The sequence below is a fragment of the Ornithorhynchus anatinus genome, chromosome 1, assembly GCF_004115215.2.
Source record: "Ornithorhynchus anatinus isolate Pmale09 chromosome 1, mOrnAna1.pri.v4, whole genome shotgun sequence".
Lineage (NCBI taxonomy): Eukaryota > Metazoa > Chordata > Mammalia > Monotremata > Ornithorhynchidae > Ornithorhynchus > Ornithorhynchus anatinus.
Genome location: NC_041728.1, coordinates 23,337,564 through 23,363,379, shown reverse-complemented (window position 1 = coordinate 23,363,379; position 25,816 = coordinate 23,337,564). Strand labels below are relative to the sequence as shown.

At 44.2% G+C, this 25,816-nt stretch overlaps 1 long non-coding RNA gene across 3 annotated transcripts in view; it reads left to right on the top strand.

The window, feature by feature from the left end:
• LOC103166216 overlaps positions 1–25,816 on the top strand; it is a 476,150-nt gene that overhangs the window by 362,681 nt on the left and 87,653 nt on the right. For all 3 annotated transcript variants that reach the window (XR_003756829.2, XR_003756827.1, XR_003756826.1), the window contains exon 5: positions 15,159–15,282. This is a non-coding gene — a long non-coding RNA (uncharacterized LOC103166216). The remainder of the gene's footprint in view (positions 1–15,158; positions 15,283–25,816) is intronic.

Here is a 25,816-nt window from a genome sequence, read left to right as displayed (position 1 = left end):
AGTGAGGAGACTAGTGTGGAAGACAAGTTGGGATATGGTAAGTTTCTAGACCAGGGTGTTGGCCATTGGGATGGAGAAGAGGGAAAATCCTGCAAATATTATGGAGACAGGTTTTGGAGGCAGACTGAAGGTGGGGGTGGGACAGGAGGGAGAAGTCAAGGTAATGCTGAGGTTACAAACTTGAGACAGGAAAGATGATGATGTTAATTGTAATGGGAAAGTTGTGTAGAGGAGGATTTAGAAGGGAGTATGAAGAATTTGGTTTTGAGTCTGTTGAGTTTGAGGGGCCAACAGGGCATCCACGAAGAGATATCACAGAATAGGAAGAAATGTGAGATTGCGGAGAAGAGAGGTTGGGCCTGGAGAGTTAATCTGAGTGTCATCCATGTAGCCCTGAGAGTGGATGAGCTGCCCAAAGGACTGAGTGTAAAGTAAGAAGAAAAGAGAACCCAGAACAGAGCCTCGGAGAACCCTCAGAGTTAGTGGGTGGGAGGCCGAGGAAGAGCCAGCGAAGGAGACTGAGAAGGATCGGCCAGAAAATTAAGAGGCAGACTTAGGGGCGGGCCATGTCAGAACAAACCAAGGTAAGATAGTGATTCCAGGCAAAGGGAGGGATCCAAAAGTGTTGAAGGCAGCCAAGAGGTCAAAGAGCCATCAAATCAAATTTTCCCAGCACGCTCAGTGCTGGTGGGAGCATCGCAACCAGTAAGTGGACCAGATGATTTTCGGGTTTTCCAACAAGGCAGGAAACCTTGTGAAGCAGTGGCGAAAAAGGGGCCGCTCTTCCAATCAACCACCTAAGACTGTGTAAACTCCTTGTGGGTAAGCACGGATCTCATGCTTCTCATTGCCTCAGTGTGCTAGAAACCAAGCTCATCTGCTTATGCTAAAGATCAGAGGAGATTGAACTGTGGGAATGCCTGTTTTTCCATTTCAGTCTTCTCCAAACCTAAGCAGTTGGTACTCCTGAATTGCAAAAGGGATGAGGGATAAGGAAAAACAACTGGTTGTCAATCAACCAGTTAATAATAATGAGTGCTTAATGTGTACAGAGCACTATACACGCTTGGGAGAATACGACAGAGTTTGTATACACGTTCCCTGCCCACAACAAGCTTACAGTCTAGAGGGGAGCTTACAGTCCAGAGTCTAGAAAACTAGACTGTCAGCTCCTCTAGCCCATAAGCTCCTTGTATGTTGGGAACATGGCTACCAACTTTGTACTCTCCCAAATTCTTAATACAGTTATCTGCACAGAGTAAGCACTTAGTAAATACCATTCATTGGTTGATTCACTCCCAGGGAGGTCCACTGACTCCTTTGCTTTCTCTAAAGAAATACTAACAAATATTAAATTAAAACACCTTTTCTGTTTTAAGAACATTTCATTTTGGAATCCCAAAATGTTTTTCAAGTAGTATAGCCTACAAAAGAGCTTGGGACTAGAAGTCAGGGAACTCAGGTTCTTATCTGAGTTCATTCAATAGTATTTATTGAGCGCTTACTATGTGCAGAGCACTGTAAAAGCACTTGGAATGTACAAATTGGCAACAGATAGAGACAGTCCCTGCCCTTTGATGGGCTTACAGTCTAATTGGGGGAGACAGGCAGACAAGAACAATGGCAGTAAATAGAGTCAAGGGGAAGAACATCTCATTAATACAATGGCAAATAAATGGTGATGTACATCTCATTAAACAAAATAAATAGGGTGATGAAGATATATACAGTTGAGTGGATGAGTACAGTGCTGAGGGGGTGGGACGGGAGAGGGGGAGGAGGAGAGGGAAAGGGGGGAGAAGAGGGTTTACTTGCAGAGAGTTGAAGGGGGGAGGGGTAGAGGGAGCAGAGGGAAAAGGGGGGAGCTCAGTCTGGGAAGACCTCTTGGAGGAGGTGAGCTTTAAGTAGGGATTTGAAGAGGGGAAGAGAATTAAATTGTCGGAGGTGAGGAGGGAGGTCATTCCAGGACCGTGGGAGGACGTGGCCCAGGGGTCGATGGCGGGATAGGTGAGACCGAGGGACGGTGAGGAGGTGGGCGGCAGAGGAGCGGAGCGTGCAGGGTGGGCAGTAGAAAGAGAGAAGAGAGTAGAGGTAAGAAGGGGCAAGGTGATGGAGAGCCTTGAAGCCTAGAGTGAGCAGTTTTTGTTTTGAGCGGAGGTTGATAGGCAACCACTGGAGGTTTTTAAGAAGGGGAGTGACATGCCCAGATCGTTTCTACAGGAAGATGAGCCGGGCAGCGGAGTGAAGAATAGACTGGAGCGGGGAGAGAGAGGAGAAAGGGAGATCAGAGATAAGGCTGACACAGTAGTCTAGCCGGGATATTACGAGAGCCTGGAGCAGTAAGGTAGCCATTTGGGTGGAGAGGAAAGGGCAGATCTTGGCAATATTATAAAGGTGGGACCGGCAGGTCTTGGTAACGGATCGGATGTGTGGGATGAACAAGAGAGATGAGTCAAAGAAGACACCGGTTGCGGGCCTGAGAGAAGGGAAGGGTGGTCGTGCCATCCAAGGTGATAGGGAAGTCTGGAAGAGAACCGGGCTTGGGAGGGAAGATGAGGAGCTGTGTGACCTTGGGACATGCACCTGACCTTTCTGGAGTCATTTCCTCATGTGTAAAATGAGAATAAGATACTTGTTCTTCCCACCTTAAATAGTGAGCCCCTTGTGGGACAAGGACCTGTCCAGTCTGATTATCTTGTGTCTATCTTGATTATTAACAAAGACTTGAAAAGCAGCATGGCTCAGTGGAACAGTGCTCTGCATATAGCGAGTACTTAACAAATACTAACATTATTATTATTTAAAAATCATCTATAATTCAGTAAAGGCCAGGCTGGTGCAAGGGATTGAGTGGCCCCGGGATAAGCAGCATTTCGAGCCCTTGGCCTGGAGAGTGTTAGAAGAAGTTCAAAAGTGAAATAATTGTTACAGTATTCAAGTGCTTACTATTTGCCTAGCTCTGGCTTAAATACAGGATAATCAGCTCTGACACACAGTCCCTGTCCCACATGGGGATCATAGGTTTTGAATCTCCATTTTACATATGAGGAAGATAAGGCCCAGAGAAGGTAAGTGCCTGGCCCAAGGTCACACAGCAGGCAAAGGGCAGAGCAGAATTAGAAGCCAAGTCCCCTGAATCCCAGGCCTATGCTCTTTCCACTAGGCCACACTGCTTCTTCTCTTCCCTTATTTCCCCACCCTGAACTTAATCCGAGGAGAGGGTGGTGTAAGCAGCAAAACTAGGGAAATGGCAGGTGGTGCTGCTGTTTTAATCCCTTCCCTTCTACCCAGTCACCTCCAACTATCTGGGGCTGCAAAATACCAGCTGTCCTCCATGGTTATCTCCGTCTCACAGATATAAGAAAGTTAAGTTCCTCAGAAGGTCACAGTCCCTGGCTGTGAAGTGGGTCTGGGAATTAGCCGTTGAAGAGTATGCTATGTTGGTTGGTACTCTGGTCCATGCTTCAAGTGGGTCAGTCAATCGACAGACTTTATTGAGTGTCCATGAGAGTAGAGCACGGCAGGCTGTCAATGGCCCAGGTGAAGGGCAGGATTGAGCAATTATCCATTGTTGGCTCAGAGCCAAAACCCAACCAAGCCAGTGAGACCAAAATCGTTCACTTTGGACCCTGAACGAATGTTTTGGGTTATCTGTAGGGAGCAAATCAACCAGATAATTGCTCGGTTCCTTGACTTGAGATGGGCTGGCCAGACTCAGCTCTCAGGTTCTATGGGGAGTTTCAAAGAAAGAAGACACGAAATAGAAGATACAACAAATTCCAGAGTATGTACAACCATCCACAGCTCTACAACAAGATCGCGGAGGTGCGAAGTAAGAAGGAAGCTGGAGCCAAAATAGGCCTTTCTTGGAAGGAACACAAAGTAACTTCCTGCTACAATGATGCTATACATTTAGTGCTGCCATAAAGTATGTTTTTCCTGAACATTTTGGCTACCACATTGCTGGCGAATTAGGGAACATTCGTCCGACAGTGGAAACCTGTTTGGATACATTACGCTTCAATATCAGACCAAACAGTTTGTGCACATGTGTAAATAAATTAGAAATACCACATGTCTTTAATGTAGGGTTTTACAGGAACACAACTCCCATGTTACAGGAGAAATGGGCATATATATCATAAAGCAGATAAGAAAGGCCCTGCTGCTTTAAGGACCCATCTTAGAGAAGCAGCATGGCTCAGTGGAAAGGGCACGGGCTTGGAAGTCAGAGGTCATGGGTTTGAATCCCGGCTCTGCCACTTGTCAGCTGTGTGACTGTGGGCAAGTCACTTAACTTCTCTGTGCCTCAGTTACCTCATCTGTAAAAAAATGGGGATTAAGACTGTGAGCCTCACATGGGACCACCTGATTACCCTGAATCTACCCCAGCACTTAGAACAGTGATCTGCACTTAGTAAGCGCTTAACAAATACCAACATTATTATTATTATTATTTTAATTCCTCCTGAAATCACATGTCCTCTAAGAGATCTCCCTCATTTGATCTCTAATCTTCATTCTTTTATTCATTCAATCGTATTTATTGAGCACTTACTGTGTGCAGAGCATTGTACTAAGTGCTTGAAAACTACAATTCAGCAATAGAGATAATTCCTGCCCACACTGGGCTTACAGTCTAGAAGGTGGGGTGGGGGACACACACCAAAACAAGTAAACAGGCATTAATATAAATAAATAGAATAATCTTGAGCATTTCTGCACCTCCTAAGCATTGGTGGACTCCCAACCCCCAGAACACTTACACATGTATCTTACAAACCCTATCCCTTAAGCACTAGTTCAAGTACATGAAGCAGCATGGCTCAATGGAAAGAGCATGGGCTTGGGTTCAAATCCTGGCTCAGCCACTTGTCAGCTGTGTGATTTTGGACAAGTCACACTTAACTTCTCTGTGCCTCAGTTACCTCATCTGTAAAATGGGGATTAAGACTGTGATCCCCACATGGGACAACCTGATCACCTTGTATCCTCCCCAGCGCTTAGAACAATGCTTTGCACATAGTGCTTAACAAATGCCATCTTCATCATTATTATTATTACATACCTATCCCTTGTTCCCTCTTCTACCTGTCTGTAATTTATTTTGCTGTCTTCCTTGTTAGACTTTAAGACCTCTAAGGACTGGGATCATGTCTACTAACTCTATTGTAACTCTCCTAAGCACTCAGTAATACTGTGTTCTGCACACAGTAGGTACTCAATAAATATTACTGATCCGCCTAGGAGCCTTCCACACTGCAGGCCAGCCCCTCCTCCTGGAAAAATTTTCTGAACTTGGCTTCACTGATACTGTCCTCTCCTGGCTCTCCTCCTCTCTCTCTGGCCACTCCTTCTCGTTCTCACTGGCTACTCCTCTGCCTTCCACACTATAACTGTGGGAGTCCTCAAGGCTCAGTTCTGGGTCCACTTCTATTCTCCATCTACATCCACTCCCTTGGAGAACTCATTTGCTCCGATGACTTCAACTACCAGCTCTATGTGGATGATTCCTAAATCTACTTCTCCAACCACAACCCTGTCTCCTTCTCTGCAGTCTTGCATTTCCTCCTGAATTTGGGACCTCTCTGCTTGGATGTCTTGTCGACACCTCAAACCTAACATGTTCAAAATGAAAGTCCTATTCTTCCTGCCCCAACTATATCCTCCCTTGAACTTTCCTATCACTATAGACACCACCACATCCTCTGTGTCTCACAAGTCTGTAACCTTGACGTTATCTTCAACTCATATAAAATCTGTCACCAAATTCTATTGGTTCTACCTTTACAGTACCTCTAGAATCCACCCTTTTCTCTCCATCTATACTGCTCCTATCCTGGATCAAGCACTTATAGCCTGCCTTGACTAATGCATCATCCTCCTCACTTACCTCCCTGCCTCCAGTCTGTCCTTATTCCAGTTGATACATAACTCTCCTATGTAGATCTTTATCTAAAAGCTTGTTCTATTATTTCCCCACTCCTCAAACACTTCCAATTATTGTCCACCCTTATCTGCATCAAACAGAAACTCCTTCCTATTGACTTTAAGGAGCTCTCCTTTTACTTTAACCCAGCCTACACACTTTGCTCCTCTAGCACCAACCCAATTCCATTCATTCATTCATTCAATAGTATTTATTGAGCGCTTACTATGTGCAGAGCACTGTAATAAGTGCTTGAAATATACTAGTCGGCAACAGATAGAGACAGTCCCTGCCCCTTGACGGGCTTACAGACTAATCGGGGGAGACAGGCTGACAAGAACAATGGCAATAAAAAGGGTCAAGTGGAAGAACATCTCATAAAAACAATGGCAAATAATATTATTTGAAGAACATCTCATAAAAACAATGGCAAATAAATAGAATCAGGGTGATGTACATCTCATTAAACAGAATAAACAAAATAAATAGGGTGTTGAAGATATATATATATATACAGTTGAGCAGACGAGTACAGTGCTGAGGGGTGGGACGGGGGAGGGGGAGGAGGAGAGGGAAAGGGGGGAAAAGAGGGTTTAGCTGCGGAGAGGTGAAGGGGGGGTAGAGGGAGCAGAGGGAAAAAGGGGGGAGCTCAGCCTCAATCTCATCTCTCTCACACCAAATGCTTGCTCACATCCTCCCTCTGGTCTGGAACTCCTTCCCCCTTCAGACCATCATTTTCCCCCATCTTCAAAGTCCTGTAAAGTAACATCTCCAAAAAACCTTCCATGGCACTTCTTTTTCCCCCGACCTATGCACCATCTTTCCTGCATCACCTGTGCACTTGGGTCCGTACCCTTTAATCAATCGATTATATTTATTGAGCACTTACTGTTTGCAGAGCACAGTACTAAGTGCTTGGGAGCGTACAGTGTGACAGAGGTGGTAGACAAGATCCCTGTCCACAGTGAGCTTAAAGTCTAGAGATGCGCTTACAGTCTAGAGAAACACATTGATACTCATCCTGTCCCCAGCCCCATAGCACTGATGTGCATATCCTTATAGTCTGCCTTGTCACCTGTCTGTAATTGGTTTTAATCTCTGCCTCGCCCACTAGGCTGTCAGTTACCTGTGGGCAGGTATCATAATCATTTATTCATTCAATCGTATTTATTGAGCGCTTACTGGGTGCAGAGCACTGTACTAAGTGTTTGGAAAGTACAATTCAGCAACAAATCTTCCAACTTTCTGAAGTGCTTAGTTCAGTCATCTCCATGCAGTAAGGACTCAATAAGTACCATTAATTGATTGATTTCTATCTCCATTTTACAGATAGAAAAGCTAAGCTACTAGGTCTCAAAATGTTTGTTTGTTTTTTTTTAAAAACCATTAAGTGGTTATCCGAAGCAAGACAACTATGGTGCTCTGTTCACAGGAAACATATAATAAATACAAATGATATGTGTCTCCAGTTCAGGTTACTCTGCAGGTTATCTGCCCACTGTACTAAGGAAAACTTTTCAGCCAATTTGTTTCCCATGTGAAGAGTCTTTTAAAAATAAATCAGAGCTAGTATGAAATTGATGCCCCTCTCTAAATTGTCAGTTCCTAGACGACAGAGGACTGAGAGCTCAGTGCAGGTCCTTAATAACATTTTGGTGAAAACTGATTTATAATGGTATTTATTAAGCACACTGAGCACTATCCTTAGGCCTGGAGAATGTGCAAAAATTAATAATTTGGTCATTAACATTAGGCACCCTATCTAAGAGGGGCAGGGCATGCCTGGAAAAAACAGTCAGAACTGTTAAAAATGCAGAATTCAAAAAGAGTTGAATACAAAACCAATTATTTTATTAGAAAATCAGTTCCTATTTTCATCACTTATGAAGCTAATTCTCCCTTGCTCAAATCACTCACATCCCCTAAGTCCAAGGGGTGAGGAAACTATGTTCATTGTTCTCTGGCCTGCTTGAGTTTCTCAAAACATTATCGACTTGGGAAAGGGAAAATCTAAATCCTCTTGGCTTTCTGGCTAAGATCAAGTGTTCTCCTCCCCATCGGGAACTCTTTTCTTTACTACAGAGATGAACTCCGTGACCTAATATAAGGACCTGGTTGTCATAGACTCTGTTTTGTGGGGGGAACTGCCTTTAGAACATCTGCTTTAAAATAGATTTCCCCATCACAAGACACAGGCCAGCACTTACATGCTTAATGCATCTTATTTTTCTAAAACTTTGTCATAATACACTGAAGGTGCCCCAAACAACGTTCTTCTTCCTGACTTTAGAGGAGGGGTGGAAAGGGATTGAGGATTAACAAAGATTGGCATTTGGAGAGCCAAGAGGTGCACCTAATGTGGAAGTGAATTCCCTTTTCCCACCTACCCTCACCCCCTACATACCACCCCAGCCCAGTGCTGGATTTGGTATTTTGATCTCCCAGTACTTCTTCAATTGTGATTTATTTTTTTTTGTCAAATCATTTTTTTCCAGGAGTGAATAGTTCCAGCTTATTTTGCATTCCAGTGATCTTCTCCTGGGGGGCTGCAGTTTATCTGAAAAGACTTCCCTTGATTGCTCTTTACTGTTTTGAGGAAAATTTTCATGTGTCCCAAGAAGTGGAAAGACATTGTGTACTTTGCAAACAGGGATTTTCACCCCATCTCTGCCTTCTTGTGCTCCTTCATCTCAGGGGTGACCAAGGAGAAAAAAGGAAAAGGTGTTTTAGAAGTGGCCATAGTAATAGTGGTGGTGGTATTTATCGTGTGCCCACTGGTATGCAATGCACTATATTAAGACCATGGGAAAGTAGAAAGTACTACAGAAATATGAGGCACATTCTTATCCTATAGGGAACTTGCATTGCAGTGAAAAATGTGAATAATTTGTGGAATCCGAATAAATGATTGAATACAAAAATAAATACACATACACCCAAAAGTGGTGAGGATGGATATAAATAATTAAGTATGCTCTAGAGGTGACTGTTGTGTTGATATGATGGAGGGTGTTGGGTACATTAGAGAGTAGTTGCTCTAGACTGTAAGTTCCATGTGGGCAGGGATCATGTCTACCAACTCAGTTGTATTCTCCCAAGGGATTAGTATAGTGTTCTGCTCACAGTAAGCACTTAATAAATATGATTGATTGATTCAAGCTGGTGGGATCTTAGGCTGCCTTTGAAGATGGGAAGACTTGTGTCTGGTTGGGATTTGCAGACCTGGGGAACAGAAGGAGCTGGGGGATGGAAACCCAACTGCATAAATCTTTGGTGAGATTTTCAGGCAGAACTACATACTTAGGTTTAGGCTTTCAAAATCCCGACTCCCCACAGTTCAAAAACAGGTCTATGAGCTTTTTGCCCTGCTCTCACCTTTTCCCTCAAGCCATTCATCCCAAGGAAATCCATGGAGAAAACTCTGTGAACCTAAACACTGACCAAACCCACAGGGTTAGCTTGACCTTCTCTAGAATCAGAGACAGGGCTTCTATTCTACTCATATGATGATATAGTAAATAAGATCTTTTGGCTTTGCCTTTCCGAATGAGGGGAAACTCCTGAGTTCTAATCCAGCCAAGTAAATGAGTTATTCTTATTTCCTAGAGGGGAGCAGTGGCCAGTCATGGAAGAGTCATGGCTAATTTCACACGGGGCATGAAATGAAATTTCCCAGCTAGCAGCCTGTAATTGGTACCGCAGGGTAACCTTTGCTGAGAGCCACCAATTTTGATCCATGGAAACGGCAACGGGGGCCTCCACATGGTGAGACTTCCCTCCCCCACCTCCGCAAACGAAGTCTTAAAAAAGAAAGTCTAATGAATTTTTCCCAGTCAACTCTCCCTGGTGGGGCTCCCTTTGTCCCTGTGCTGAAACAATCCTCGCTTCCAATTCTGAAAGAACTCCAGTGCACAGGAGGTCATTTTCTTGAGGTTACTGATTCACCCGCGCAGCCTCATCAGGGGGAACTGGCACAGGTCGGTCAACTCTCTGTGGGGGGTTGGTTTGAAGCCATGGCCACAAGTTTTCTCTGGGTGGTGGTCCCATCTTTTCACTGAAAAAAAGCACTGGGCAGACAACCGATCATCTAAATCTGGTTCAGGGAACGTGGGAAGCGAGCCAGAGGAGAGTCAGTTCCTGGATCTTCTTTTCCCAAGCTCTCTGGGTGTTGCCAAACCAATTGGTTTGATCTAGAACTTGGCCAGCATCTTCTGGTAGCAGACTTGAGTTTTAAGATGGACCCTGAATACAACACTGATTTTGTGAGGCAAGTAGCACTAGGGAAATTGGAATTAATTTCCTCCAGAAATATTGAAGGAAAATGTTCATCATGGAGTTAGCAAATAACCCTCCAGTTTGGGGTCAGAGTCTAGACTCTAAACTCATTGTGGTCAGGGAACGTGTCTGCTAATTCTATTATATTGTATTCTCCCAAGTGTTTAGTACAGTCCTCTGCACATAGGAAGCACTCAATACCATTGATTGATGGATTTGAAGTCACCTGCCTTAACACAAAGCTGTAAATGAGGAAACTAAAAATCAATTACATTGGGCTCTTCCATCTAGAATTGATGTGATTGCCAAAAAGACTGGAAGGTTACAGCTTCTCAAGCCAGTTTTGATTTTAATCAGGCTTTTCTTTTGGATTTTAATTAAAGCCCTTGACTTAGAAAAATGACTTTCAGAAAAGCTAACTGCTAGCAAGCAAAGGAGAAAAACTAATTGGAGAAGAAATTTACCCAGAATGTTAGGAAGATTCATGGCATACATCGAGGCTGGCACTGGAAGAATGAAACTATTGAATGAGCCATTAGAATGTATGGCACAGGTTTTTCATCAATAAAATGAATGATAATATATGTGATGTGTTTTCTCTTTATGCATGCTGACACAGGGAAAACAAATCTGCAAAGACACCTTCCCTACTGCATTCTTGTTCATGACTTTTAAATATCAAGCATGAATCTTGTCCTTCTGATTTATTTTTTCTTAAAGGCTGCTAGGTGTTAGATTAACAATTAATCTCTTTTAACTGGTGTTGTGAGCAATGTTTCTGCAGTCTGGGCTACCTAAGTTACATCTAGTTTTCATTTGTATTTCATAAAGACACCATTAATCAATCATTCACTGGTATTTATTGAATGCTTACTGTGTGGGGAGCACTGTACCGAGCGCTTGGGAGAGAACAATACAACAGAGATGGTAGGAACAGTCCCTGCCCGCAAGGGCCTGGTGATGTGGTTCTTCTATGAGTGGCTGTAAAGGCCAATTCTGGACCCACAGTCCCAACCACATTGCAGACACAAAAAGGCTGATTCTTGTTGTTTTGTCATGCTTAATAGTTGCAGTATTGGGCACTGTTTTCTCTTTTTCTTCCCTGACCTGCATTTCTTACAAAGCTTTTGCTCAAAGAGAGCCCTTCCCTTCTCCATAGAAGTTGAAAAAGTTTCCTCTGCCCTCCTTGCTTTCAGTTTCCCAATCTCAGGAAGCCAGACAAGAGTTGTTTGGGTATCCTCCTGTCACTCATTCTCCTCACGTATACCACCCAGAACAGCTGCGTGAAAGTGAGCATAGCTTTGGGGCTAGGAGACTTAGTATGTTTCACTTAGTGATTCTCGTCTTGCCACATTTCAATGAGCAGTCTCGTCTTGCCAGTTGATAGTGAGTGTGGCCCATAAACGATGCTGATGAAACTGCTCAAGGAATCGGATGTGGCACCTGGTTGGGATCTATGTCTTACATTTCTTAGAGAAGAAGCATAGCAGAGTGAATAGAGCTTGGGCCTGGGAGTCAGAAGATCATGGGTTCTGATCTTGGCTCTGCCACTTGTCTGCTGTGTGAAGCTGGGCAAGTCATTTCCCTTCTCTGTACCTCAGTTACCTCATCTGCAAAATGAGGATTGAGACAGTGAGCCCCACATGGGACAGGGACTGTGTCCAACTTGATTTGCTTGTAACCACCCCAGCGCTTAGTACAAGGCCTGGTACATAGTAAGCGCTTAACAAATACCATCATTATTACTATTGCAGCCTTAGAGAAGGTTCGACAACACGTCAGCTCTGTAAATTTTTAGTTTGGCCTGGAGCCTGAAGCTTCACTGCCACCACATTCTCCCGAAGAGTGTGCCGAATTTGATTCGGTTTTTTACTGCCTTATTTGTCTTTGTATCATTGGTCAGTGTGCTACCTATTAATCAGTAGTATTTATTGAGTGCTTACTGGCAGAGCACTATACTAAATGCTTGGAAAAGTACACTAGGGTAAGTAGGCATGATTCCTGCCCTCAAGGAGCTTACAGTATAGCAGGTGAAGCAGATATTAAAATAAATTACAGGTAGGGGAAGCAATAGAGTATAAAGATATGTATTTATAAGAGCTGTGGATAAGGACAGGTAAACAAGTGCTTACAGGGTACAGATTTAAATACATAGGTGATACAGAGGGAGAATTAGAATAGGGAGATAAGAGATTGTACAAGGATGGTTCCCTGGAGAGGCTTCAGAGGTGGAGAGAGTGCTGACCTGTTAGTTATGAAGGGGAAAAGTGAATTCCAAGTTAGGAGGAAGAGCATAGCCAAAGAGTTGATGGTGAGAGGAAAGAGAACAAAGAACAATGAGTTGATCTGTGTCAAGGGAGCAAAGTGTTGGGTGGAGTTGTAGAGGGGAAAGAGCTGATTGAGTGCCTTAAAGCCAATGATGAGGGCTTTCTGCTTGATAAGGGGTGGATGAGCAGCCATTGGAGTTCTTTGAGGCATGAAGAGATGTGCACAGAAAGATTTTTCCTGAAGAGTGATCCAGTCAACAAAGTGAAATATGAACTGGAAAAAGGAGAGAGGGTGAAGGCAGGGAGGCAAGTAGTTGAGATGTGATACGAACAGATGCTTGGAGCAGCATGGTATAGTTCGGATGGAGATGGAAAGGAAGATTTTGGAGGTGTTGTGGAGGTTAAACTGGAATAATGTGGTGGCTGACTGACCATGTGGATAGAAGGAGAGAGATGAGTCAAGGATAATTTCAAGTTTGTGAGCTTATGAAGTTGGGAGAATGGTGGTGTCAACAATGATGGGAACGGTGGGGCGAAGGGAGCGGTTTTTCTTTTGTTTGTTTTTTTAAGGGTATTTTTAAAGTGCTTACTATGTGCCAGGCACTTTATTAAGTGCTGGAATAGATACAAGCTAAACAGGTGGTTCACAGTCCATGTCCCATATGGGTCTCAGAGTCTTAATTCCCATTTTACAGACGAAGTAACTGAGACACAGAGAAGTTGATTCATTCATTCATTCAATAGTATTTATTGAGCGCTTACTATGTGCAGAGCACTGTACTAAGCACTTGGAATGAACAAGTCGGCAACAGATAGAGACAGTCCCTGCCGTTTGACGGGCTTACAGTCTAATTGGGGGAGACGGACAGACAAGAACAATGGCAATAAATAGAGTCAAGGGGAAGAACATCTCGTAAAAACAATGGCAACTAAATAGAATCAAGGCGATGTACATTTTATTAACAAAATAAATAGGGTGACTTGCCCAAGGTCATAGAGCAGACAAATGGTGGAACTGGGATTAGAACCCAGGTCCTCTGACTCCCAGGCCTGTGCTCTATCCAGTGGGCCATGCTGCTTCTCAGGCTGTGGGGTTTGGAAGGGAAGGTGAGGAGCTCAGGAAACAGACTAGGTAACAGAATTCTGTCCCAGCTTTAAGCTCTGTGTTGCTAAATTTTGGTTGGATGTATGGTTTCTCTGGCAGAGCTGAGGAATCTCTTCAGTTTTCTTTCGACTTTTAGTCTGACCAAAGCACCTACCTGAAACAGTGTAGCAGTTTACAGTTATTTGCATGTCTTAGTGTATGACTATCTTCAAACACTAATTCATAAATAATCATAATAATTATGGTATTTGTTAAGCACTTACTATGTGCCAGAAACTGTACTAAGCGCTGGAATGGCTACAAGCAAATCAGGTTGGACATAGTCCCTATCCCACATGGGGCTCACAGTCTCCAACCCCCATTTTACAAATGAGGTAACTGAGGCACTGAGAAGTGAAATGACTTGCCTCAAGTCACAGAGCAGATAAGTGGAGGAGCTGGGATTAGAACCCATGACCTTCTGACTCTGACTGCTTCTAGGACTGTACATGATGCTCAAAGTTAGAAAAGTTTAATCAGAGGGGCAAAAGCATCCAGGTTTCTTATTACATTCTCCAGCATGGCTGCCCAGAGTAAGATGAACAGGACCGAGTCCACTACAGAGTCCTACTTTAGAAAAGCACTGTGGCCTACTGGAAAGAGCATGGACCTGGAAGTCAAAAGACTTGGGTTCTAATCCTGACTCCTCCTTTTACCTGCTCTATGACCCTGGGCAAGTCACTAAACATCTCTGTAGCTCAGTTCTCTCATCTGCAGAAAGGGGATTCAATACCTTTTCTCCCTCGTACTTAGACTCTGACCCCCCACATGGGACATGAGTATCTTCTAGCTACCCCAGTGCTGAGCACATAGTAATCGCTTAACAAATACCACAGTTATTGTTATTCCACAGGCAGTGGGGCATGGATCAAAAACACCCTCAGTTCCGACCTGACCAGCCAGGCATCATGAAACAGTCTCAGAACCCTGATGGACTTTTCCAGGGCAGCCAAGTTTGCTTGGTAATATCTGAGCCCACACCTGCTAATCAAATCAAATGCTTCAATATGTTCAATTAAAAACAGCATAACAGTCCTGGTGCTGTTTCATGTCCTTCCTGTTTCCTGCTCTGAGAAGCAGTGTGATGTAGTGGATAGAGTATGGGCCTAGGAGTCAGAACGTCATGAATTCTAATTCCATCTCTGCCACTTGTCTGCTGTGTGACCTTGGACAAGTCCCTTCACTTCTCTGGGTCTCAGTTCCCTCATCTGATTGAGACTGTGAGCCCCACGTGGGACAGGGACTGTGTCCAACCTGGTTTACTTGTATCCACCCCAGCACTTAGTATAGTGCCTGACACTTAGTAAGCATTTGACAAATACTATTATTATTATTATTCTCCTGAATGGGATACATGATCATGGTCACGTCCACTGTGCCATGTTCTGGTCTGAAGCCACGTTAAGATTCCAGGAGCATCCAGTTGACGATATTCTTTAATAACCAACCCAGGAGTTCCATGACTAGGGTCTTGCCAGCAATGGAGGCTATTCAGATATCTTGATAATTCAATCAATCTGACCTTCCACCATTCTTCTTTAAGGTGGTGATGATGGCGATGGCATCTTTGAGATCCTGCGATGTTTTGTCAGTGGCCCTTATATCAAAGAAGATTTTATGCAAGTGCTCGAGCAGAGGCTCCCCCTCCATGTTTGAAGATCTCCCAGGTAAGCTCTCGGGTCCAAGGATCTGAGTGTGGTTATTTCTCCAATAGTTGATACAAGTCTTATGTCTTTGCATGTTGGGAGATGGTGTATGTTTTGCAGAGCCTCAGTAGCAGAAGGCTTGTGGAAATGTTCTTGCCAACTTTTTAGGATCCCTTCTTTGTCTGTGATGAGACGGGTGCCATTTTCACTCTTCAGAGGTACATGATGATGACATGTTCAGGGCTATATAAGATTTTTACACAGAGTGCGGAAGTTTTTGGTTTTGCGGCAGTCTGCAGCACCCTCCATCTCGTGTGCTTTGGCATCCCACCACCTGTTGTTCATAATCTTTAATTTGTAATGCTACGTAAGTAGGTTTCTAAACAAATGCATAGTACCTAAAGTACATTTTTACTGGGAGCAAAGTGAAAGTTGGGACAGAGAGCAGAAAAGGGAGGGAGAAAGAAAAGGTAGAAAGGAGAGAGAGAGAGAGAGAGAGAGAGAGAGAGAGAGAGAAAGGGGCAATAAGGGGAAGTAGACAGAATCAATCAACTGATAATAAACTTATATATAATAAAATGATTAAGCACCTTCTGAGAGCTAGGCACTGTACTAAACACTTGGGAGAGTATACCAGAAGCAAGACAGGTGACTCTTGCCCTCAAGAGTTTGCAGTCTAATGAGGAGGGCAGGCAAAAATTATTTCCAAATAGTGGGTGCAAGAGAAAGAGCAAGGACGGAGTGGAGCAATAGAACCAATCTATCAGGATGAACCAACTGAATAAATAATTGAATAACCAAATTTACAAACAAAACAAAATCCCTTTGTACATGAAAGCTGAGGATAGGAATAAAATACTTATGTGCTGAGGATGGGGAAATCTTCCTGGAAGAGATGGGGTTTTAAGAGAGGCTCAGAGCTGGGAGAAGAGAGATAGAGAGAAAGGGAGAATGAGAGGCAGATAGAAAGCAAGAATAGAAGGGTTACGGAATCTGGTAACATATGGTTTCAAACCTGAGTAAAATCCTATGGGAATAAAACAGGAAAACCAAGAAAAGATGCTGAAATTGCCAACAATTATGAAAAACAATAATGAGGATAACAGGCAAAGAGAAATCACCATGTTTTTATCAGTGTCCACCATGAACTGTGAATGGCCTGTTATGAGCAAGAATGAGTGACAGCTCATTTCTTTGGTTTATCTGGGGGCCCAGCCCTCTGCCGTCTCCTCCTCCTCTTCCTCCTGACCTGCAGTCTGCATTTTGAACATTTTCCTGCTCTCTAGCAGCGTCGGCAAGGAGCGGAAAGGGTCAGGGAGAGGAGGAACTCAAATGTTAGAATCTCTGCTAGAATACTGATGGAGAAGGATGTGGGGGATTAATATTTAAATCTCTGTTCTAGTTTCTTTTCACTTGGTGTTCATGGGTCTCTTTATTCATCAATCATTCATTCTTCTAGTTTTTAGCTGATCTACCCCTTGACCACTACTGACGGCACAGGGCACCTACGTGTCTGGAATTTTAATTTTAAATGCCCAGCCTCCCTCTGGCTTGGTTCCTGCTGTCAAGTCTTGCAGTTAATAATAATAATAATAATAATGTTGGTATTTGTTAAGCGCTTACTATGTGCAGAGCACTGTTCTAAGCGCTGGGGTAGACACAAGGGAATCAGGTTGTCCCACGTGGGGCTCACAGTCTTAATCCCCATTTTACAGATGAGGTAACTGAGGCACAGAGAAGTTAAGTGACTTGCCCACAGTCACACAGCTGACAAGTGGCGGAGCCGGAATTCGAACCCATGACCTCTGACTCCAAAGCCCGTGCTCTTTCCACTGAGCCATGCTGCAGTTCAGAATCAATCAGTCTATTAGTGGTATTTACTGAGCGCTTACTATGTGCAGAGCACAATACTAAATGTCTGGGAGAGCACAATACAATACAGTTAGTAGACCCATGACTCCCTGCCCTCGAGGAGTATATGGCCTGGAGGAAGTGGTGTCCTTGTTCATAAACAGGCCTGGGAAAGGAACACAACTGCTCTAAACCAAGTTGGGAGGGTCAGAGTTTCCCTGGAGAAATGCTTTAGATCCACGTGGATCCAAAGGTGTGCATGAGATTGTGCTCCAAAGGATACCGATGGAGCACACGTGACATTACTTGCGTCTATGTGTCTACGTGCCCAGTGTCTGCCAGCCACGAGGAGGAGTTGTGACAGGTATCATCTTCACCAAGAAATCTTAGAAGTCATTAGAGAGGGAGGGAGGTGTCCAGAAGAGAGAGTGGTCTTGGGTAGACGTTTGGCCAAAATTGTCATGGGCCTAGAGATTTTGGAAACACCTTTCAGAATTGCTCTAAAGATAGTTTGTTTCCCTATTGTCTTAAAGTCATGGCCCTAAATCAAATAACATTCTTAAGGGATTCTGTGAGGGTGTATGTATGAATGAGAGAGAGAGAGTGAGAGTGAATGAGTGAACAGAAACTGGATAGAATCAGTTTGACTTGTGAATGGGTCGCCCAGGATGGTCTTCCTTCAGATTTGTCCTAAATTTGAAGACGATAAGATTATCAACAGATTGACTGGGCGTTCCACTGGCCCCAGTGAACTCAAATTCAGCTACTTCTTTTCTAATTAACCTTTGTCCTACTGACTGTATAATTAAGCAGGCGCCTGCTGTAACTCTTAAGTTAACTGTGGCCTTCTGCTCATTCAAGCCAGTTCTGATGGTGTTTTGTTTTGTTTCAAAAAAAAAAAAACCTCAGCAGTGTCTGAAACCGAAAATGAGAGGGTTGCCTAAATGCAGAAGAGAATAAATGTTTATTCTCCCCCCGCCTTTCATCTACGCAAGTCTCTGCTTTATAAACTGTGCTGTAGGTCTAATTGTTTGGGGGAATTATGGGTTCAGAGTGTATGTGGTGGAGAGAATTTTTGAATTAAACGACTGTAGTCTTGAAAAATTGAGGGAGACACAGGACTGTGTGGTTTCCCGCTGTTCAGACCCCACCTAGAACTGATACAGCACCGGCTGCCTTTCTGTGTGGTGTTTTCAGCACTCAGCCTCCCTCCACCTTGGTTCGGCTGGCAAGTTCTGCCTCACAGAAGCTGTGTGTTTAGAAGGACCTGTGAGAAGGGGGAGGCAGTGGCTCTGAAGCTTCTGAGGGCATGGGTCAGGAGTTCTCTCAAAGAGGTGCTCTATGTTTGGGCAGATTTGGATGGAGTTGTGCAAAAATGGTGTCCGCATGATGTCATCACATTGTGCTGTGGGTGGCATACTGCATATGACATGACATATCTCAGAGTCTGGGATTTTTGAGTGCTGTCTCTGGCCACCCTAGTCAGTAGAGAATTAGAGAAGATCCAGAAGGAAGAAAGGGTCCGCATTGGTAAATGTTTTCACAGGCCTAAAGATTTTGAATGGTTATTTTTCTAGCTGACTTGAAGGTTCGATTGCTTGAGTTCTTGTCCTCTTTTTCTATGTTCTTATATATTTGTCAGTTCACTCATGTTCTGGATATTTTTTCATTTGTGTTTCTCCTCCTTTGGCCGTTTGTCTAGCTTGTCCCTTCTCTGTAGTGGGTGTGGTTCCCGATGCCTTTATATCCAGTATTTTCATTTTATACACTTCAGCTCCTGTCACCCAGTTACGAGGCTTAGAGTGACACCTGGGAGGGGAATGCAAGAGTTCTGGGCCACAGAAGATTGAGGGTGGGGGTGGGGGGTTTCCCCTTGGAGAAACACCCTAAGTGTAGGCAGATTTCTGCAAATTGTTCCAGAAGCTGGCTTTACATTCCCCCCGCAGGCCTGACATAACTCACAGTTGGGTGACCAGTATTTTCTCTGGTGCCATTATTCTGTCAATCGGATTTCATCCCTTTCATAGCTGTTATATTAATAATTATGGGCTATTTAATTAGAGCAGGTACAGAAATAATTGCTATATAAAAGGATAAGGGAGCCTGAGCAAGCTTTCCTTAAGAAGCATGTGGATCCAATGTTGTTCTCAGTCATCAGCCATGAGCTTTTAGTGCAGCCTTTCATTAATAATAATGTTGGTATTTGTTAAGCGCTTACTATGTGCCGAGCACTGTTCTAAGCGCTGGGGTAGACATAGGGGAATCAGGTTGTCCCACATGGGGCTCACAGTCTTAATCCCCATTTTACAGATGAGGGAACTGAGGCACAGAGAAGTTAAGTGACTTGCCCACAGTCACACAGCCGACAAGTGGCAGAGCTAGGATTCGAACTCATGAGCCCTGACTCCAAAGCCCGTGCTCTTTCCACTGAGCCACGCTGCTTCTCATTAGTCAAGAAGCCCCTACCCCGGGCCTAAGCATACAAATAGCCCACTGTTCCACAAGCTACCAAAACACAAAATGGGAACAGGGCACGAGTCACAGTCAGCAGCTGATGTGCTCCTCTGTCAGAGCTCATGCCGAAGCCCAGGGGTTTCTTGATGTCATGTGTGAGAGAGCAATAGGAGGCCGGGGGTGTTAAACAGAAGTAGAGTGGGAGAGAGGAGGAGGAGAAGTCAACATTTAAAGCAAGTATTTTAACATGGCAGGGAGTGAGTATTAAATACCCTACTCAGACAGCTGCCCCACGCACATCTTCCTTCCCGCCCCCTGCCAACCCTTCACAACTCGATTTGCCCCTGAGCCCAATGCCAGTCACCAAAATTGGTCATCAGGGGCTTCCACAGTAGGCGTGGCATCAGGGAGTCATCTAATTTCCTGCAAGCAGACCGGGCACCGGGGGAAATGCTCTCGGCTCATATGGTCCACCCGCCTTTTGGCAGTGGGTACAGGATTTTGTCTCATCCAGCTTTACCTGGGCTGTGCATTCTGGGGACTTTCCATCTGTATCCCCCTACTCCACAACATCCCCACTTACCCCATGTCTCTTGTGCAGGGGTTCCATAGCCAAATAGAGGCAGACCAGGCCCTCAGCATTGAGAGTTACTAACTGTACTAATTCTACTGTGCACCGCCAAGCACTTAATACAGTGCTTTCACACAGTCAGCATTCAATAAGTAGTGTTGATTGATTGACCGCCATGTCCCCTGTGGCCCAGTGGGACAAACTGGTCTCACACTTTAGATTTGATGTGGACTCTAAACACACCCTCTAAAATGCTGTGAAAAAACTCCCCACTTTCTTCCTCAAGGCCCGCTATAAGGCCACGGCCAGAATGACCTCTCTCCAAGCCAAATCAAAACTGAATCGCCAACTACGCTCTTTCTGAACCTTTTATTGTCACTGGGTAGATAAATTATTTAATTGACTAAATCTCGGTAGCCTATCTAATCCCACATCTTCAGAATGGAACCTCCACCTGTTGTATTTACAAAGCTCCATTACCTTTCTTGGCAAACAGGGAACAAGGTTTTGGAGAGGGAGAAGGAAGGATTCCAGAAATGGGCAGAAAGATCAGGCTCATGATCATTATCATCATCATCATCAGTAGTTAGCTATGTGTATTTGTTCCACACTTACTCTCTGCCAAGCATGGAGGTAGAGAGATAATAGCCAGTTCAGACACAATTCTTACCCCACACAGGGCTTATAATTGAAGAAGAAAAAATACCTTATTCCCCCTTTTCCAGATGAAGAAACAGTGACTCAGAGAGGTTAAGTGACTTACACAGGAGGCCAGTGGCAGAACTGGGATGAAAATCTGAATAAACTGACTTCTAGTCCTCCACTCTGACCACGAGCCCATTGTCATCCCGTTAGTATTGTTTTGGATCTCACTGTTTGAAGGTACTGGATTAGGTTACTATTTTAGGAGAAGAGAATGTACCTAAAAGAGTAGGTGGTCCCTGCCCTCAAGGAGTTTACGGGGATCAAATCAATCTCCTCCCCCTTGGCAAGCTCAGTCATCCAGATGCTAGTGTTTACTGAGCACCCACTGTGTGCAAATCCCAAATGCATGAAGGAGCATTTCCTGTTCAACTCTGGATCCCCACCTGAAAACCTACTGGCTGTCAGGACCCAGGACCGCCACTCCCAGATCCTGACACTGAATTTTTAGTACAGTGCTGTGCACACAGTAAGTGCTTAATAAATATTATTGATTGATTAATTGAAGGAAAATTAATTTTATCACCACGTGGTGTATGGATTTATCATCTTTTTAGGAAGGGCGGTTACTAGCTGCTGAGGGAAATTCCAAAAGAAGAAAAGATTTCCTGGAAGTAATTCCAGTCTGATAGAATAGACACCTAGACTTATATAGCCTGAGAGAGGTGTATCTATACATTGAAATATACACAAGTGGGTGTTTGGGTCTGTGTGTGTATTTATGATTGTATACTGAGATATTCATGAGTGTGATGCTGGGGAGGCCATGATGCATGGTGGGATGTGACCATGGTGAGGTGGGATGGAAGGGAAGGGAAGGTTTCTTGTTCAAAGTTATTTTAGTCATGCTTTGAAGGAGAGGAGCACTCTCACCCCAGCACCACAGCACTTATGCACTTATGTAAATAGCTTTACACTCCTCTCTTTCCTCTGTCAGTAATATATCCTCTCCTTTCCCCTGTAGATTGTTAGCTCCTTGTTGGCAGCGACTGCATCTAACCAATTCTGTTGTATTTTCCCAAGCACTTAGTACCATCCTGTGCACAGAGTAAGGGCTCAGTAGGTACCATTGATTGATTAATTGAAGGAAGGATGTGGCTCAGTGGTGCTACGTGAGGAGGGCAAGCTATAGGAGGCTGAGGAGAATGGTGTGAAAAGTGACTTGGCAGTAGCAACCGTAAACCTGGGGACCAAGAAGAGGAAGCACTTGCTCTAGGTTTGATACCAGAGTGTCTGGGGAGGAATCCAGGCAGGGTCGTTCCTGCTCTCAAACCGGCAGAAGGAGACTGAATGCCAGAGAGGTTAAGTGGCTTGCCCAAGGTCATGCAGTAGGTCTTGCTAGTCCCTGCTTCCTCCCAGTAATCTCCCAGCAGCCTCTGCCTAGTGCCCAGGGGTCTATGGCATTGGTTAATGTCTGTCTTTAGAAGGACAGCAGTTCTCTATGCAAGCGCTGATTTACATCGAGCATACTCTTCTCATTTAGAAAGTTTGGCTCCCATCCCGAAGCAGTGTGGTCTTGTGGGTAGACCACGGGCCTGGGAGTCAGAAGAACTTGGGTTCTGATCTCGGCTTCACCACTTGAATGCTCTGCGATCTTGGGCGAATCATTTCACTTCTCTGCACCTCAGTGACCTCATCTGGAAAATGGGGATTAAGACCGTGAGCCCTATTTGGGTCAGAGTCTGTGTCCAACCTGATTGTTTTTTATCTAGACCAGCGCTTAGAGCAGTGCTGGACACATAGTAAGTGCTTAATGAATGCCGTAGTTGTTATACTGGATTTTCCAGGGTGTCATCATCATCGTCATCATTCTCATCATCAGTAGTATTTTCTGAGCACTGACTGAATGCAAAACACTGCCCTTGGGAAAAGACAGCTGAAATGGAACACTCGTTTCACATCCTCAACCAGCCAGAACCGGAAAACCTGACACTGAAGCTTCACTGTCTGTTTCATGTGACAGTTACTTTAATCAACCAGGAGGGTTGATGGAGTGGGGGGACAAACTTTTCTCTCCACCTTCCCTTCCTTGCCCCTTCCTTCCAAATTAAAAGGAGTCTGAGAGTGGTTTTGTTTTTGGTTTTGGGAACAAACTGAGCTCAGAAACCCAGGTGCCCTTTCATTTTCCTTAAGGCTCTCCTGGTGTGTTCCTTCCTCTGAGCTGTGCTTGGTGGATTCCTGACCCAGCCTGGACTCAGAATTGTCTTTGACAATTGTCAAAACATTGTCTTTCCCTTCCCACTCACTCTCCCACACCCTTCAGTTCTCCCTTCCCTACATGGGAGTCCCTGTGCTCCCTTACCACAGAATAATAAAGTTACTTGGCCAGGTCCGCAGTCTCTGATGAGTAGGCTCCTGTTTTAGCTGTCTTCATCTTACCACTCCAGTGCTGACTGAGGTTCATGGCTCCAGGAGAAGGAGACTCTTGGCCCTGGTTCTTCACTGCCTTCAGCCACAGGATGAAATCAGACTGATCTTCTGCAGATTTGACTTGACTTTCTCTCAACTTTGCAAACAAGCGGTTCCTGAGAAAAAGAGAAGGGGGCCGAAGATGGCGCTCCTCCCTCTCTCACTGTTGCATCTTATGATGCGTCAGTACCTAAAAATACAGTTTGGTAAAAAATAAAAATAAGTGTAGGCCATGTATCATTAATACAATACCTCTCCCACAGACTTTGTTCAGTTTAGAAACACTGCCTTATTTCCTCTTCATAACCTCAGGGATATGCATCTGTAGGATTCCATATTCAGAAAGAGCCAGATAAGCTTTAGAGGAAAAGTATTTCCAGAAATTAGGGCACTAGACTCTGATAACAATCCATCAGTGGTATTTACTGAGTATTCATTGTGTGCTCAGCTCTTGGGAAAATACAGTACAATAGAGATGGTTGACATGACCCCTACCTTCAGGAAACTTACAGTCCAGCAGAGGAGCTTCTAATCACTGTAGGAAGCCACTGGGAGGAAGCAGGGACTAGCAAGGCCTACTGCGTGTCCTTGGGCAAGCCACTTAACCTCTTTGGCATTCAGTTTCCTCCTCATCTTCTTAACCTCTTTGGCATTGTTTCCTCCTCATCTGTTCTCCCCGTCTAGATCGTAAGCTGCTTATGGGCAGGGAGTGTGTGTTTACCAAATCTGTTGTATGGTACTTCCTCAGGTGCTTAGTACAGTGCTCTGCACGTGGTGAGCTCTTAATAAATACGATTGATCGATCTGTGAAATCTAGACACTGCCTACATTCTCCCTCCCTTTTAGATTGTGAGACTGTGTAGAACGGGGACTGAATCCTATGTAATCATTTTGTATCTTCCTCATTCCTCTGCAGTGAGTTGTGTTTAGTAAATACTGTTATTATTATTGTTGGTCTTATCATCTTAAATTGGCTAAGGCCATCTCTCAGCTTGTTTTTTTTATGGTTTTTCTTAAGCACTTACTATGTGCCAGACACTGTACTAGGCTCTGAGGTAGACACAAGCTAATTAGGATGGACACAGTGCATGTCCCACATGGGGCTTGTGATATTAATCCCCATTTTACAGATGAGGTAACTGAGGCACAGAGAAGTTAAGTGACTTACCCAAGGTCACACAGCAGGCAAGTGGTTGAGTCAGGATTAGAACCCAAGTCCTTATGACTCCCAAGCCTGGACCCTGTCCACTTGGCTATGCTGTTTCTCTAAGCCCATTCTGCTTCTTTAAACCTATGCTGCTTCTCTTGTTCTGGGGGATTCTGTCTAGGTAAAGGTCCAGACTTTAATCTGTGACAGTAATAGGCCATCTCCAGTCTTCTGCCTTTGGCAACTTTTATTTATGAGTTGAGGTGGCATTGAAACTATAAACATTGGAGGGGGAGGAAGAGGTTTTGTGTGAAGTGAAAATGAGGTGGCAGCTTTTGCAGAGCAAATCCTGGTCATTTTCTTCCTGTCAGAGTGTGGATACCAGCTGAGTCTGACACCTTGTTTTATTGTGTGAAGACAGGAAGGAGATCTCTCAATTAGCTTTAAATTATCTGCCTCTTGCCATTATCTGCTCCCCAAGGACCTATCAGAGGGCACTGTTTGTCTCTGAATCCACACCCAGGGTCTCTCTCCTCCTCCACCCCCTTTCCCCATAAAAAATCGGCAGTTGCCATTTCTCATCCTAAACTTTAATGCTTTAATTAGGAAGCATCTGCAAGTCCAGTCTTCACAAACACCATCTGGTGCTCAATGCAAAATATGTTTCATTTTCATGAGTGAGAAACCTTAGGAAAGTATTCTGAATACCAATTGTTTGGGTTCTCACATTTGGTGGAGACTAAATTTGCTGTGCTTCAAAAGACAAAAAAAACAAAAAAACGCAAAAAGGAAGTTCAGTTTTCCCCTAGTTTTAACTATTTAGAAGAAAGCAGGGTTTGTCCGAGCAAAAGACATAAGACAGTTTCACAACTGTGTTTATGTGGCACCTTTCCCAGGCTTATTTGACCTGTGACTCCTCCACAGTACTCTGAAGAATTAGGTTAATAGAAAGTATGAGTTTTTTCTTATTGGTGCATAATGGCCATTCAGGGTTCAAAGACAATACTCTTGATGGTGAGATTTTCTCCATGCATCCATTATGGTTTTTGTCATAACACACTTATTTGGGTCTTGCCCTTGGATCTTTTCCCTTTGATCACTCGATATTCACCCCAATCTCAACCCCACAGCTCTCATGTACGTTTCCGTAATTTTAGGATTTTCAACTAAGGAGGCAGAGACTGCAGGCAAGTTTCGGCCATCCGTTTTTTTCACCTGTATTCCTGAAGGTGCTGATGATGGTGGCCTTATTCACCATTACGAATGGTGAAATCCTAACAGTAGCTGGCTACAGTGGTTGGCGATGATGGCCACAGATACTTAGGCCTAGGAATCAAAAGGTCATGGGTTCTAATCCTGTCTCTGCTGCTTGTCTGCTGTGTGACCTTGGGCAAATCTCTTCACTTCTCTGGGCCTCAGTT